The sequence below is a fragment of the Fukomys damarensis genome, unplaced genomic scaffold (assembly GCF_012274545.1).
Source record: "Fukomys damarensis isolate Sample0158 unplaced genomic scaffold, DMR_v1.0_HiC HiC_scaffold_12, whole genome shotgun sequence".
Classification (NCBI taxonomy): Eukaryota; Metazoa; Chordata; class Mammalia; order Rodentia; family Bathyergidae; genus Fukomys; species Fukomys damarensis.
In genome coordinates this window covers 28,042,937-28,056,068 of record NW_022900924.1, presented here as the reverse complement: position 1 = coordinate 28,056,068, position 13,132 = coordinate 28,042,937, and positions in this window count along the sequence as shown.

Genomic DNA, 13,132 nt, shown 5'->3' with positions numbered 1-13,132 from the left:
ATATATGTAATATAGAATATGTAGCACTGTGCCACTGCTACACAAATGGCCCCTGTGTGACCATAATCCGACTCTGTGTTGGTGTGATGATAGTGGGACAACTTGGCTTGTGTGCCTGCTGTGGCCCATAGCCCAGAGGTTCACCACCGCTGCCTTAGATATTGTGAGGTTTAAGAAACAAGAGAATGTGGGACACTTAGGGCTGTGACGGTATAAGCAGTCTAAGTCCAGAATTTAATGATAACTTTATTTCACCAAGTAAAATGGTATAGAATACCAAATGCATATCAAGAGAGCACCTATTGTAAAACTTACATGTAAATGGTTTCTTATCAAGTAATTCTGGATTCGTACATAGCTTTCACTTCTCATTTTTATTCTATTGAAAAATTTCACGGGTTGCATGCTTGCTAGAGATTGAATTAGCATAGCTAATTGAAAAGGAAGCAGTTGCATGTGTTACAGTAAATTTAAGCTATTCTTCCCTTCTTCCTTTCCTTTAAAACATGGAATAAATATGTCCTCAGAGATATGGGGTTTGTATGAATACGCATTTGATCATTATAATAAATATACTTATATAATACATCATGTGTATCACATTGTATACAGACACGTACGCTATACCAGTGATGGCCAAGCTGTAGCACACATGCTGTGAAACGCAAGCAGAACCCTCTCTGTCAGCAGAGGAGGCAAGTCATCCGGCTCTGGGATCCTGGACAGCAATGCACATAGGGGAAGTGTTGGCACTTTGTGTAAATAAGTGGACTTTGCGTTGCAGTTTGCGAAATTGGTCTCTAGAAGGCTCACCACCACTGCTCTACACACACGCGCGCGCGCACACACACACACTCACACGCACACACTTCTCTTATAGGCATCGCTTTGACTTTGTTCTCCAAAACGTATTACACAGTATTTAGAGGTATTTTTTTCTGATACTGGGGATTGAATCTGGGGATTCTTGTATGTTAGGCAAGGCCTCTAATGCTGAGCTACATCCTTTTCTCATTTTATTATTTTTACTTTGAGAGAGTATTAGTAAGTTGCCCAGGGTAGCCCAAAACTTGCAATCCTCTTTCCTGCGCCTTCCAAATATCTGAGGTTAGAGGTATGCACCACTCCACTGAGCTACAGATATTTTTGATCGTCACAACTGGTGAAGAGGTGATCCTGGCATCTAATCCTAGAAACTAAGGATGCTGCTAAACATTCTGCTAAACACAGGATAGCCTCCCACACAAATAATTATCTCATTCAAACTATCAGTTGTGAGGCTCACGGTAACGAATCTTAACAAATGTGTACCATAAGAGTAAATATGTTTTCTAAACATTTAAAACATATTCATGTAAGTTTTTGGCAAATCTATTCAAATTATTACTCTATGATTAAATGCTCAGGCAGCTTATTTAAAGGAAATAGAAATCTCCAACTTTTTGATGATTTTTTTTTTACATAAAAATAATGATGATTATATTTCCCTTAATTTCCTTGAATAAATTGTAATGAAGCTTGGAAAATTATGTCAAATCTAAGATGTATGCTCATTAGCATGAACTTTGCTTTATTCTAATTAAGGAAATGAAGCTGCACTACTTAAATACATGTTTATGAAGTGTGAAGCAAATGCAAAGATTTATTCTGCTACATTTTACTATGAAATGCTTGAAGGGAACAGTTTTGGGATCATGTAAAACTTATTTTAGGGCTGTGCATTTATAGCAGTAGTAATTCATTTATTAGAGAATATAGTGGTGGAGATGAAGTTAATTATAACAGTTAGAGATATACCCGTGGTTATTTAGAGACATTTCAATAAAAGGATTTATATTTGAGATTATATCCATAAAAACAAGCCATGAAGTATGTAAAATGTCAGAATTTTTTGTTCTATGTCTTTTTCACCATGTCATATGTAAGTAAACAAAAAAATCCCAAAGCAGAGGTGTAATAATCTTAAAATAACAGTAAGTTGCTATGAACATACCAGGCAGAAGATTAATAAACCATCACTTGTAAATACACAGATATGGAACACAGAGCAGATAAACATTCATAACGCCAAGAGAGAGCTAAGTGAGTCTGAAAGTGAAATGTGTGCTGAAGAAGTCCTTTATCAGACTCCAGGTTGTACACTCTCTCGGAAGCATGTTTGAGTTTAGATTCAACAAAAGTAGACTCAAAGACATATTTAAGTAAGATTTCACAGCATACCTTAAAAGAATGTGCAGATTGGCACAAGGAGAGAATGAAAGACGTAAGGAAGGTATTAAAAAATGTTACTGAGGCAAGAGTGTGGGACCATTTTCCTGAAGGCTCTGAAGAAGTGTAACAATCATGCTTCAATTTTCTTCACCTAAAAATAAAGGAAGTGTGAACTGTGCATCCCGTCAAATGCTTTCCTCTTCTCCAGCCTGCCCTTCCTGAAGTGTCAGGCAAGAAAAGTCTCTCGGACACAGAAAGAGGGATATCCATGAACAGGGAATGTTCAATAATTTGATATGTGCTTCAAAGTAACTAATGCAGTATTTTCATCTAAAAAAATCAGAAAAACTGGGCTGGGGATTTAGGTCAGTGGCACCGCCTGCCTTGCAAGGGCAAGGTCCCGAGTTTGGTCCCAGGTTAAAAGAAAAGGAAATAAATCAGAAAAATTGAGACTCCATCTGGGAGCAAAGTTGAGTTCTGAGCTAAATAATTTATCCTCAAATCATGTAAGTTTACAAAATGCCATACACAAGTGTGAAATACAGATATCGAGGCTACTATCTATACCAATGATTCTTTATGTGTCTGCACTATGAAGTATGCTAAAGAGTAGGAAGTATGCTAAGATGTCTAGTACGCTAAAGAGTTTACAAGATGGAAATATCTCTATATCAGGAAAATATTGGGCCCCAGTGTGGCGTAAAATGAAAAATACAGTAATTTAAGGAATTGGATAAGAATGGTGACAATAAAGGTAGTATTTGATTCAAGGATACTACTCCAAATATGCATAGCACTTACAAATACACGTGAAGGACTGGTTATCCAAGCTTCTAAGTGTTTCTTCTTTGAAATCTGCTGAGGTGAAGAGAAGATCTGGGGAACAGGATAATTCTGTAAAACCAAGTTATTTGCTATAACTATTCATTGCATGACTTTCCTTTTCATACTATAAATATCCAACACTCACCACTTAGAGGAGGAGAGAATGGCAGAGCGTGAAGTCCTTAGTTGCCACTGCAAGACAGGAATGACACATGGAAAGGACGAGAGAAGGCAAATTGTACACCCATGACATCGAGGAAGCAGGGAATAAAGGGAAGAGCCTGGAATTGGAATCTGTCCTTCTAGGTAACACCCTCACTCACCCACTTGCTCTGACCAGGTCCCACCTTCTATCGGACATCCAGCTATGAAGTCATCAGTGCATCAATCCACCTTTGAATATGTAAGTTGTTTGGTGTACATTTTAGATCCAAACCATAACTCTATTTAATTGCAAAAAAAAAAAATCAAAATGCAGTAAATCGGGCTCTTTCTACCTTTTGAATCTCAAGAAACTAAAATACCCTTTCTGTGGAAGAGAAGAAAGTAAGAGAAAGATGACAAGAAAATCATAAAAGGCAGAGCATATCCCTGAGGTTTGCACATACTAGGCTCAGAAAGCTTATACCAAGACTAGGATACATCCAGCGCACTTGTTAACAAATATGCAAAAAAGAAGAAATGATGTAATTAAGACATAGGAGTGAAAGAAGAGGAAAATAGGATTCTCGATATTCCCTAAAGCTTTGGAAACTCATTATATCCCTTCTTTTAGGAATTTAGATTAAAGTTGGCATTATCAGATCTGTGTAAAGCCAAAGGACCCAGTTTGTGCTGGACAGAAAAGTCAGAGGTTCACCTTTAAAGTTTGTGCACTTCTCTGACCAAGAGCGAATTTCCCATTTTACAGTTTTAGAAATGTTTCTTGCCTCCTGTTAAAAATAAATAAACTATTACAGGGCAGAGGTACTTTCTACAGAATACTCAACTGTAATGTATACAGATCATATTGGCCTGGCTTAAATGATGGTTGGGTTGAGAGAATGACGTATGTATACTCTATTAGATGCCTTCTCAACCTTTCCTCAATGAACTTCCTGAAATTCATGATATATCTTCACAAATGTGTGTACTTTGTGCCTTTCACACAAAGATTGCCACTGTTTTCCATGGGCCTTGTTTTCTTGTGCTTTTTTAATGTATCACTTAAACTGAATGTTCTGTTAACTGAGTTGTATCTCTAAGACATTCTTCATATTTCAAATATACATCTTTTATTCTTTCAACAAGACTCCAGTGCTTGCCTTTATTTATATAACACAGGTAACCTAACATTGTGGGAGCTTTATTTATTCCATCATAAATCAACAATAACTATGTCAGGTTTCCATTACCCTGCGACCTTAAAATGAATGTGCTGGAAAACTAAATAATTCACTCAAATATTTTAAAAAAATCATTAACCTCTTCCTCAAACATATATATTTTTTGTAAGTACTTCTGTACATTAAGTCAAAGGGGGAAATAATTTCTAATTTTAAATGACCACAAGTAGGTCTGTAATAAAATATGTTTAGCTTTGATGTCCTTTGTAACAACTTTTCCAAGTATCAGATATTATAAGCAACTCTGGTTGGCTTTGTCTTGAGTGGGCATCAAAAGTTGTTCCACTCTTTTTCCAGTAAAAAATTGAAGTTCTATGTTTCAGGAACTCTGTGGTGAATGAGTCAGAAAACCTCTGGGATCTTGGGCAACTGAAGAGGAGTTTAGTTTTCTTTTTATCTAATTTAATTAACCACATTGCCAAACCTTGTGAACCATTGTCCAATGAGCCAGTACAAAAAGTTGTATTAAGAGAGCAGTATGTTCAAGGCAAATTTAAAAATCTTTCAATTGCTAATGTACATATGTAACTAAAGTATGTGTGCTATTATTCTTATTTTAATTGCTAGCACTGATCATTTTGAGGGAGGAGTCATTTCTGGCAAAACCAGTTTTTGGACACTAAAATAACTTACATCAAAGCATGCAACCTTTTCAAATTTATTTTTAATTGTCAACATAGCACACTACATTATTTCAGACCTTAAACATAATTAAATGTCAGAAAATGTCATGTGAGTTTTTCTCCTATAAGGATTTGTTAATTATTCTACTAGGACACTTTAAAAGTCTTCAGATATTATATTCTTTGCTTCAGTGTCTTCAAATTTGAAAAGAACAAGCACTAAATAAATTTCTACTATTTCATTAGGAACTTTATTTTCTGGTCATTGAAGGATAGAAAAACCACTTCAGGAAGACCAACCATTCTAAAATGTTTGAATATACTCTCTGGAATATGAGTACCCTAAACTTTCTGTGCAAGTTCTACTAGACAAATGATAACAATTGGAAATGGATCGGTGGAAGTGAAATGGATGTATTTGCACACATACATCTAAAAGATTATTGTTGGGGATGATGAGAATTTTAGTTTGAGTTTCTGTGGGGCAGCACTTCTGCCAATTCAAAACCCGTGCATCTGAGGACACTTAAGGACACGACTCCAGTCTGAGACATGCATATAATGACCAAAGTAATCTAAGAATGACACTTAGCGTACTTAACCATGCATGTGTAGCATGAACAAGGTCATACAGCAGGTGTTTAGTCTCACCATGTTTCTGATAAGACATTATAACTCCTGTGAACTAAAGACCACTGTAACATTTCAGTAGCTGTGTTAGCTATGCAGCTGTAACTGCTGTTTTTACTGAAGGAATAAAGATGAGCAGCTCTTGAGCTCTGAGGCTGCAGCTCCAACTCTCATGCTCTGATGCAGCTCTGGTGCTGGTGATTGGCTCCACATGTGTTCTTATTGAGGCATTAATTAACTCAGGAAGGACTATGTGGACTAAATGGACTCTTCCCCAGGTGCCTGCTGGGGAGGCTTGGTCTCGCCCTCACAGTTTCTTGTTTCATTTTTGTGGATAACCTTTAAATCAGCCCTCAGTGATGCCAGAGTCTGCAATCATTTTTTTTTTTTTAATACAATCACAGTATGCCAGGAAAAAGCACTTCTGGTACTAGTATTCCTTTTATAGCAACAAATTTGATATAAGACATATAGGATGGACTCATTATCTTGCAATATTTGTTAATGTTTCCAGATGAGTCTAATGGTTTACAATTATTTGATGCCTTCTTTACTCTAAAAACACAAGAAAGGCACAAAATCAGCTTAGTTTTTGTTTTGTTTTGTTTTGTTTTGTTTACATCCTGGCTATCAGCCTCCAGCTACTTTAACACCCTCAATATACCTTACACCCATAATCTCACCATAATATTTAATTATTTCATGTTTGCCATATTCTTAAATGCATGCTCTTCTGAAGCCAGCAAGCCACAAAAAATATTACTTCTCAGCTTTGACTCACTTGCTTGGTGACATTTCATAGGTTTCTTCAGTTGTTTCGATGTAAAGTTTTGTTGATGAAGTGAAGTAAAAGAAGCTAATAGACCATAACAGAGAGACTTCTCTTCTTGGTTCAAGGGACATTCGTCCTGGCTCCTTTGGCTCAGTTGTCAGGAACATGAGACAGCTCTGGCCTGCCCTTTCCATTAGTTTTCTAAGACGCTGAACAGGCTGTTCTTATATAGTAGCTGAAGCCCTCATTTTCTGATGAATTTTATGGCCGTGCATACATTGCATGTTCAATCTTTCCTAAGAGAGATTGTCATTCTGAGTTTTACCAAATTTATTTGGGCATTCTTTCTCAGTTGGGGAATTTGTATTTCCATTTGAGCTTATTTCTTTACACTGATTCAGTTCTGTTTTTCCTCTGTTTAGTCATCTTCGTAGTTAACAATTCTATACATTTCCTTTCTTCAATTGGGAAGTGTAATTTCTGTCCTGATGGGATTCTGCCTAATAAACTCTTAGTTTTGCCTACTATTTTCCTTCCCTCCCACGTTCCTTTAACAACATATGTTTGAAAATTGGCCCCAGACTCAACTCTCCCCTGTATTGGCATAGGTTCCCAGATAGGAAAGTGGTACACTTCAAGATAACGACCAACAGACGGGGGGTAGAGAGAGTAGAATGCAATTCTAGCCAAGCAGTTAGTTGCACTTGTGTTCACTTTGCTCATTTTAAAGGTTCATTTATTACCATGATTTGTACACACTTCCCCTTCCCAATTACATGTGTAACTTCTAAACGGTATGACCCTGTCTTCATCTTTGTTTCTCAGGATTCGAACATAATGCCTAACACATGATAAACTTCTATTAAATAGTTTACAAGAAGAAAGGTATGAGAAAACATACACTGAAGAACAATGAAGACTTTAGGTTGGCCATTTTTATCAGAGGGACATCCAAGCCAGAATTTTGTAATGTATTGTAAGAAATACTCTGAGATCCTTTGAAAAATTCAAATCCTTATTTAAGAAGTTGCTATTCTACTTTGAAAAAATTAAATGGAAATGAGTAGGCTGTTATTTTAATTTATAAATTTATTTCTTTTTCTCAGAAACAGGAAACAATTACTATACATTCAGTGCATCTGATTTATTATATAATTATATATATATTATAAATATATACTTAAATAATATATTTTATATATAAATATATATGTATACATAATTTTCTGCTGCCAAATATATAGTCCAATCTTTTTTCTTCCTCAAATCCATTCAGCAAATTTAAGTCAAACTTTTAATCGGAACTTTTGATTGCTGGCTATTAAGATGCCAAAGCTATTATCATTCAACTTGAATACAATAAAAACCAGAAAGATCCAGTTAGTTTGATTAAACTGGTTGGCTGAAGTTTTACACATGTAGGAATCAGTAGAGACTAAATTGAGTCATAATTCCCTTCTCCATGGCCTCTGTCCCTGTTTCCCTTGAAAATTTTATATTCTAAATCTATACAGAGGCACCCAGGCAAAGTCCAAATAATAGAATTGTTCACACCACTGTTACTGACACTGCAATTACTCAGATTCTGCCCTAAAAGAAGGAAAAACTAACAGAGAAGATATAATACTCCTGCATGACCCTAAAAGTCTCAGAAAGTCTTAGAAAGGTTATCTATTCTGCTCTCCTAATTATTAGGGAGCTATAAACACCACTGAAGATACTCTGTTTTACAAAAGGATGATATGATATAGTATAAAAGAGTGTGGAAGGGTATGATTTACAAAATGTTCTTTTGAAATTTTAGATCAAAGAGCAAGTAAAATGTTGATCTATTGTTTTTTATTACATCTGAATATATTGATCTCTTCGGGCTCAGAAATCAAATTAAGGAACTTTAAAAACATTCAATATGCAGAATGTAATATTATAAAAAAAATCTTCAAAACATTAGCTATTCTTTCTTACATATAATAAATTTCAAAAGCACAATTCAACATATATCATAATAAGAATAAAGCATGTGAAAAATCTTAAGAAATGGCTAGTAATCATCACATAAATTTAGATGGAAATTCAAGGCCTTAAATCTTTGGAGTCTGTGATTGGATTTGAATTCACTAATAGAAATGCATTTATTTATAGAAAATCCCAACTATTACTTCTTAAGGATCAAACTCTTTTAAACACATTTCTAACCAGAAGATTTAGGAATTTTATAGTTTTACACTTCAGGTCACCCTGATTCTGTGAAGTCCAAAAAGTGTGATTTCTCATTAAAACTTCATCTTTGAGGTCAAAAGAACTATAACATTGTGTCTTACTGTCCATCAGACATTTTATAGTTACAGCTATTCTGAGTTGCAAAAATGCTAGAAAAAAACAAGTAAAAGGTTTATTTTCCTTTCTAAGTCTGTGAACCATATTTTACTCTCTATTTTTCTCATCTAATTAACTCTGCATAATTTAGTTCTATTTTGGATTAGACAAATATTTTGGTCAATTTTGCCTATTTCTGAAGCACTAAAACTACATATTCCTGAACGTAATTCACCATTAAGCTTTATGTTCAGACAGTACTCACTTAGTTAGCTGTTTAGAATATGTGAGAAAAATGCAAAGTGATTTATTAAAGTGATAAAAATATCCAGAATTATTCAAACTACTTTTAATTTAAGATGAGCTCTAAAATTTAGGAAATACTATATTTGAATAAATAAGTAATACAAATATATAATATTTCTTGTTCTGCTAGCAATTCCCAGAAGGAAAAGGGGAAATTCGGTCATTCCTATATTATCTCATTTAAACATCCATTAAGTCAGTTAAGAGGAGAAAAATCTATATGAACCTGTTGAAAACTGTAAACAAAATCATCTCTACTTTCTCTTCCCCTCACTCTCCCTTGCTGTAGTAAGTGAAATGATGGCTTATGAAATATGTCTGCCTGCCAAGTGCTTAGGCCTGAGAAAGTGCGGTCCTTATATGATGGGGGGTGGAGGTTTAAGGCTATTCATTAGCACATTGCTAAACGCTGGGTTTCAAAAAAAGAAATTATCCTGGATTATCCAGATGAATCTAATGCTCTTTACAAAAGTACTTAAATATATCAGAGGGGGCCAGGCATTTAGCTCAGTGGTTCTGCTGCCTGCCTTGCAAGCACAAGATCCTGAGTTCAATCCCCGGTACAAAAAAGAAAAGAAAAAAGGAAAAAAAAAAAAGTATCAGAGAGATGCAGAATCGAATCAGAAAGAGATGTGTCTATGAATAAATGATTAAAGATGAACGTGGATGTTTTTGAAGGTAGAAGAAAGTGGACATGGACCAAAGAATGTGGATGAACTGTAGAAGGTAGAGACCATAGATTCTGCAGAAAGGAAGATAACTTTTTCAATATCGTTTACTTAGTCAATTAAAACCTATCTTGCAATTCTAAATGGATCAAGGAAAAAATTTTAAAAAGAAATTTCTCTTTTATATCTTTAAGTTTGTAGTAATTTGTGTTCAGAAGCAATAGAAAGCTAATACATTTTCTAAAGAAAAGATGTCTGCTCTTTTCCTCTCTCCTTGATCGTAATTAATTCAGTGCTCAACACACGGTACCAGTGCTGTTATTATTTTTACAGCTTTCTGTAATTATAATTCTTTATGCCAATACATATTTATTCAAAACTCGCATCACTACTCAAAGAAGTATATTAAACTTTGGGAAAAGTCATGATCAAGTAGATATAAGGTCTGTATTCGGTGGAGACCAGTGTGTGTAGGGTACCAAGCAAATAGAAATGCAAACCTGCACTGCCTTGCATTTTTAAAAATGATATTCTAGCAAAGTTCTTCATTAGACTATTATGTTTAATAGTAAATATAAAGAACAGAACTTACCTAAAATAGCTACTATAATGGATAAACCTTGGTTTCACTTGCTATATTAGTTTCTTGGGACTACTATTCCAAAACACCAGGAACTGGAGGGTTGAACAAAACAAAATTTGATATTGGGCCTACAAGTCTAGGATTGAAATATTTCAAATGGAGGTTATGGAAGTTAATCTATTCTATTCCTCTCACTTTATTTTCAGTGGTTTGAGGGCAAATATTGGCATCCCTGAACTTGGCTTGCAATGACATCATCTCCGTCTCTGACTTCCTCTTCACATGGCATTCCACCTGTGTGTATGTACCCCTGTCCAGTTCTCCCTTTTTAATAAGGCCAGCCACATCGCACTCTATCTCTTCTTAACTAATTACAGCTGCAATGTCCCTATACAATAAAAATCCCATCCCGAGGTACGCAAAGACTTTGATTCAGAAATGTAGGGTGAAAAATTTTAATGTCTAACACATTTTCAAAACCCACTCGACTGAGATCAAGGATGGTGAGTCTTTTAGAGGTGCTCAGGCCCATACGGTGAAAGACCCCACAGAGGCCCCTGGAGTTTAGTTCTTCTTCTTTTTTTTTTTTTCTATATTTTAATCCCATTATCCAATAATGTCTCCAGTTTCATCACAGGATGTTTGGGTGCAGGCTTTCAGAGGTATATAGACGGAAGAAATAGCTTCCCATGGGCATTTCTATCAGCTCTATTTTGTGAACACATTATAGTTGTCAAAAGTAATAGCTGCTCAAATTTTTCTGAGAATCTTGACTGTCCTAGTGCTTCAGCAAATTCTTGTTGACTTTTTTCAGGACCTCTTACACTTCCTTCACAACCTCTTCCCACATCCTCTGCAGTTTTTCTGACTACACCCCCCTTAACTGATACACCTATTAAAGTGACTGCTAATTCATTAGCCATGTTAAATTTGAGCTCTCATTCTATTACTTGTTCTCAATGCTTGAGTTATTTTTCTGTCTAATGTTCAGAAATACATTTGGCAGATCAAATTTGTTTTGGTTTACACAAGAATCTTATTTACCATTAACTATATAAGGCCCATATTCAGCCATCACAGATGTGCTCAGTTTCTTAGGTATTTTTCCTTTCTGCATATTGAGTTTCACAGGAAACTAAATGTCAGTAATATGGAATATTTATTTTGTATATTAATTTATTTAGAGTACCTACAATACTGTCTGGCACGCAGACAAATCTCCATAATATTTCCAGAATGAACAAACAAGATGAATTAAATAAATTTATTAAACAAATAAATAAGTTCTTCATTGAGGTATATTATGCACATATTTATGTATACCCCTTCATTTCTAGAAATAACTAGATTTTTTCTGGGAAAAACTCCAACTCATCTTTTCAAACAAGTGATTTTTAATAAGAGCTGATATGGTCTACACTTCTGTAACAATTTTCCTGTCAAGACTTGGTTTTGTGACTCAACTGGACCTCTCTTGTGACAGATTTGAGTCAACATGTGTAACTGAACAAAAATAGCTGGATCACTATCTTTTAGATATTTTATTTTTTAACTAGAGAGGATATTTAAGTGGCAGATACCTAAAATTTAAAGATTTGGAGCTTCCAGAGTCTCTATCCATCAAAGCTTTCAGGTTTGATCCTAAAGTGTGTGTGGTGTTTAGATTTTTTTAATTGTTATAACTTTACTGTTATAGTAGATACATTGCAATAAATCCCCTCAAAATAATCATTGTTGATTAAAACTGACTTATCTCATGATTCTTGTCACTTTCTGAATGAATTCTGGAAATCCTCTTTTGTGTCCTTATTTGCAAAGTTCTGTCTATCTCCATTTCCTGAATCCATGCAGAACATTTACCTTTTACGATCAGTTTGACTATTGGGAAAGCCAGACGTTGTGTGGTGTCAGATCCAGTGAACAAGGTGGATAAAGACTCACTGTATTGTTTTTATCTGACAATTTTTCGTCCAGAAAGGAGGTGTGACATAGAGCCTTGTTCTGAAGCAAAATGAAATTGCTCATTTCTCAAGCCATTACCTATGGATGCATTTTTGTGTGTGTGTGCGGGGGTACTGCGGATCAAACTCAGGTCCTTGCGCTTTCAAGGCAGTCAGTTGAATCACTGAGCCAAATCCCAGGCCCAGATGTTGTTCTTTAAATGGTCTTATAATATCTTATAATATTCAGAGTTCATGAAAACACTAATCACAGGAAATTTTCACCTGCACATGAATATCATTCTGTATATCTAAAATATGACAATAAATGTTTTGCTTCAAAAAAAATGAAAAACTGTCCCTAAAAAAATCACTAGAGAGGAAATAAAGACAACTAGGAAAGTGAAAAAATATTTCTGAGTACAAACTCAGCTCCTACAATTCCATCAAAATGAAAAACACAATCAACATCACCCTAATGTTGGATTCAATGGATATATCTTTTTTTTTCCACACGAGAACTGCATGATTTCAGTGAAAAACTCAAACCTTGACATAAGGATTATAACTGTACACCTAAGTTTAACTCTAGTGTTAACCTTTCTGAAAAAGCTGGAATCTGAAGTAACATAATTGTCCAATTTTAATGGAATTTTTAAAATCCCGGCGTAATAAATTGTGATGTGTGATTCATGACACACTTTAAAATACACCTCTCAACCATAGCTTACAATAAATGGATTCCCCAAACAAAATAAAACTTGTAACACACTATTACCAAGATTTTCTGTGTTGCTTCTCCTTTTCTGTTGGATGGCTCAGAGAAGCAGAATTCACTATATATATTTTTTTATATGCACACACTATATATAT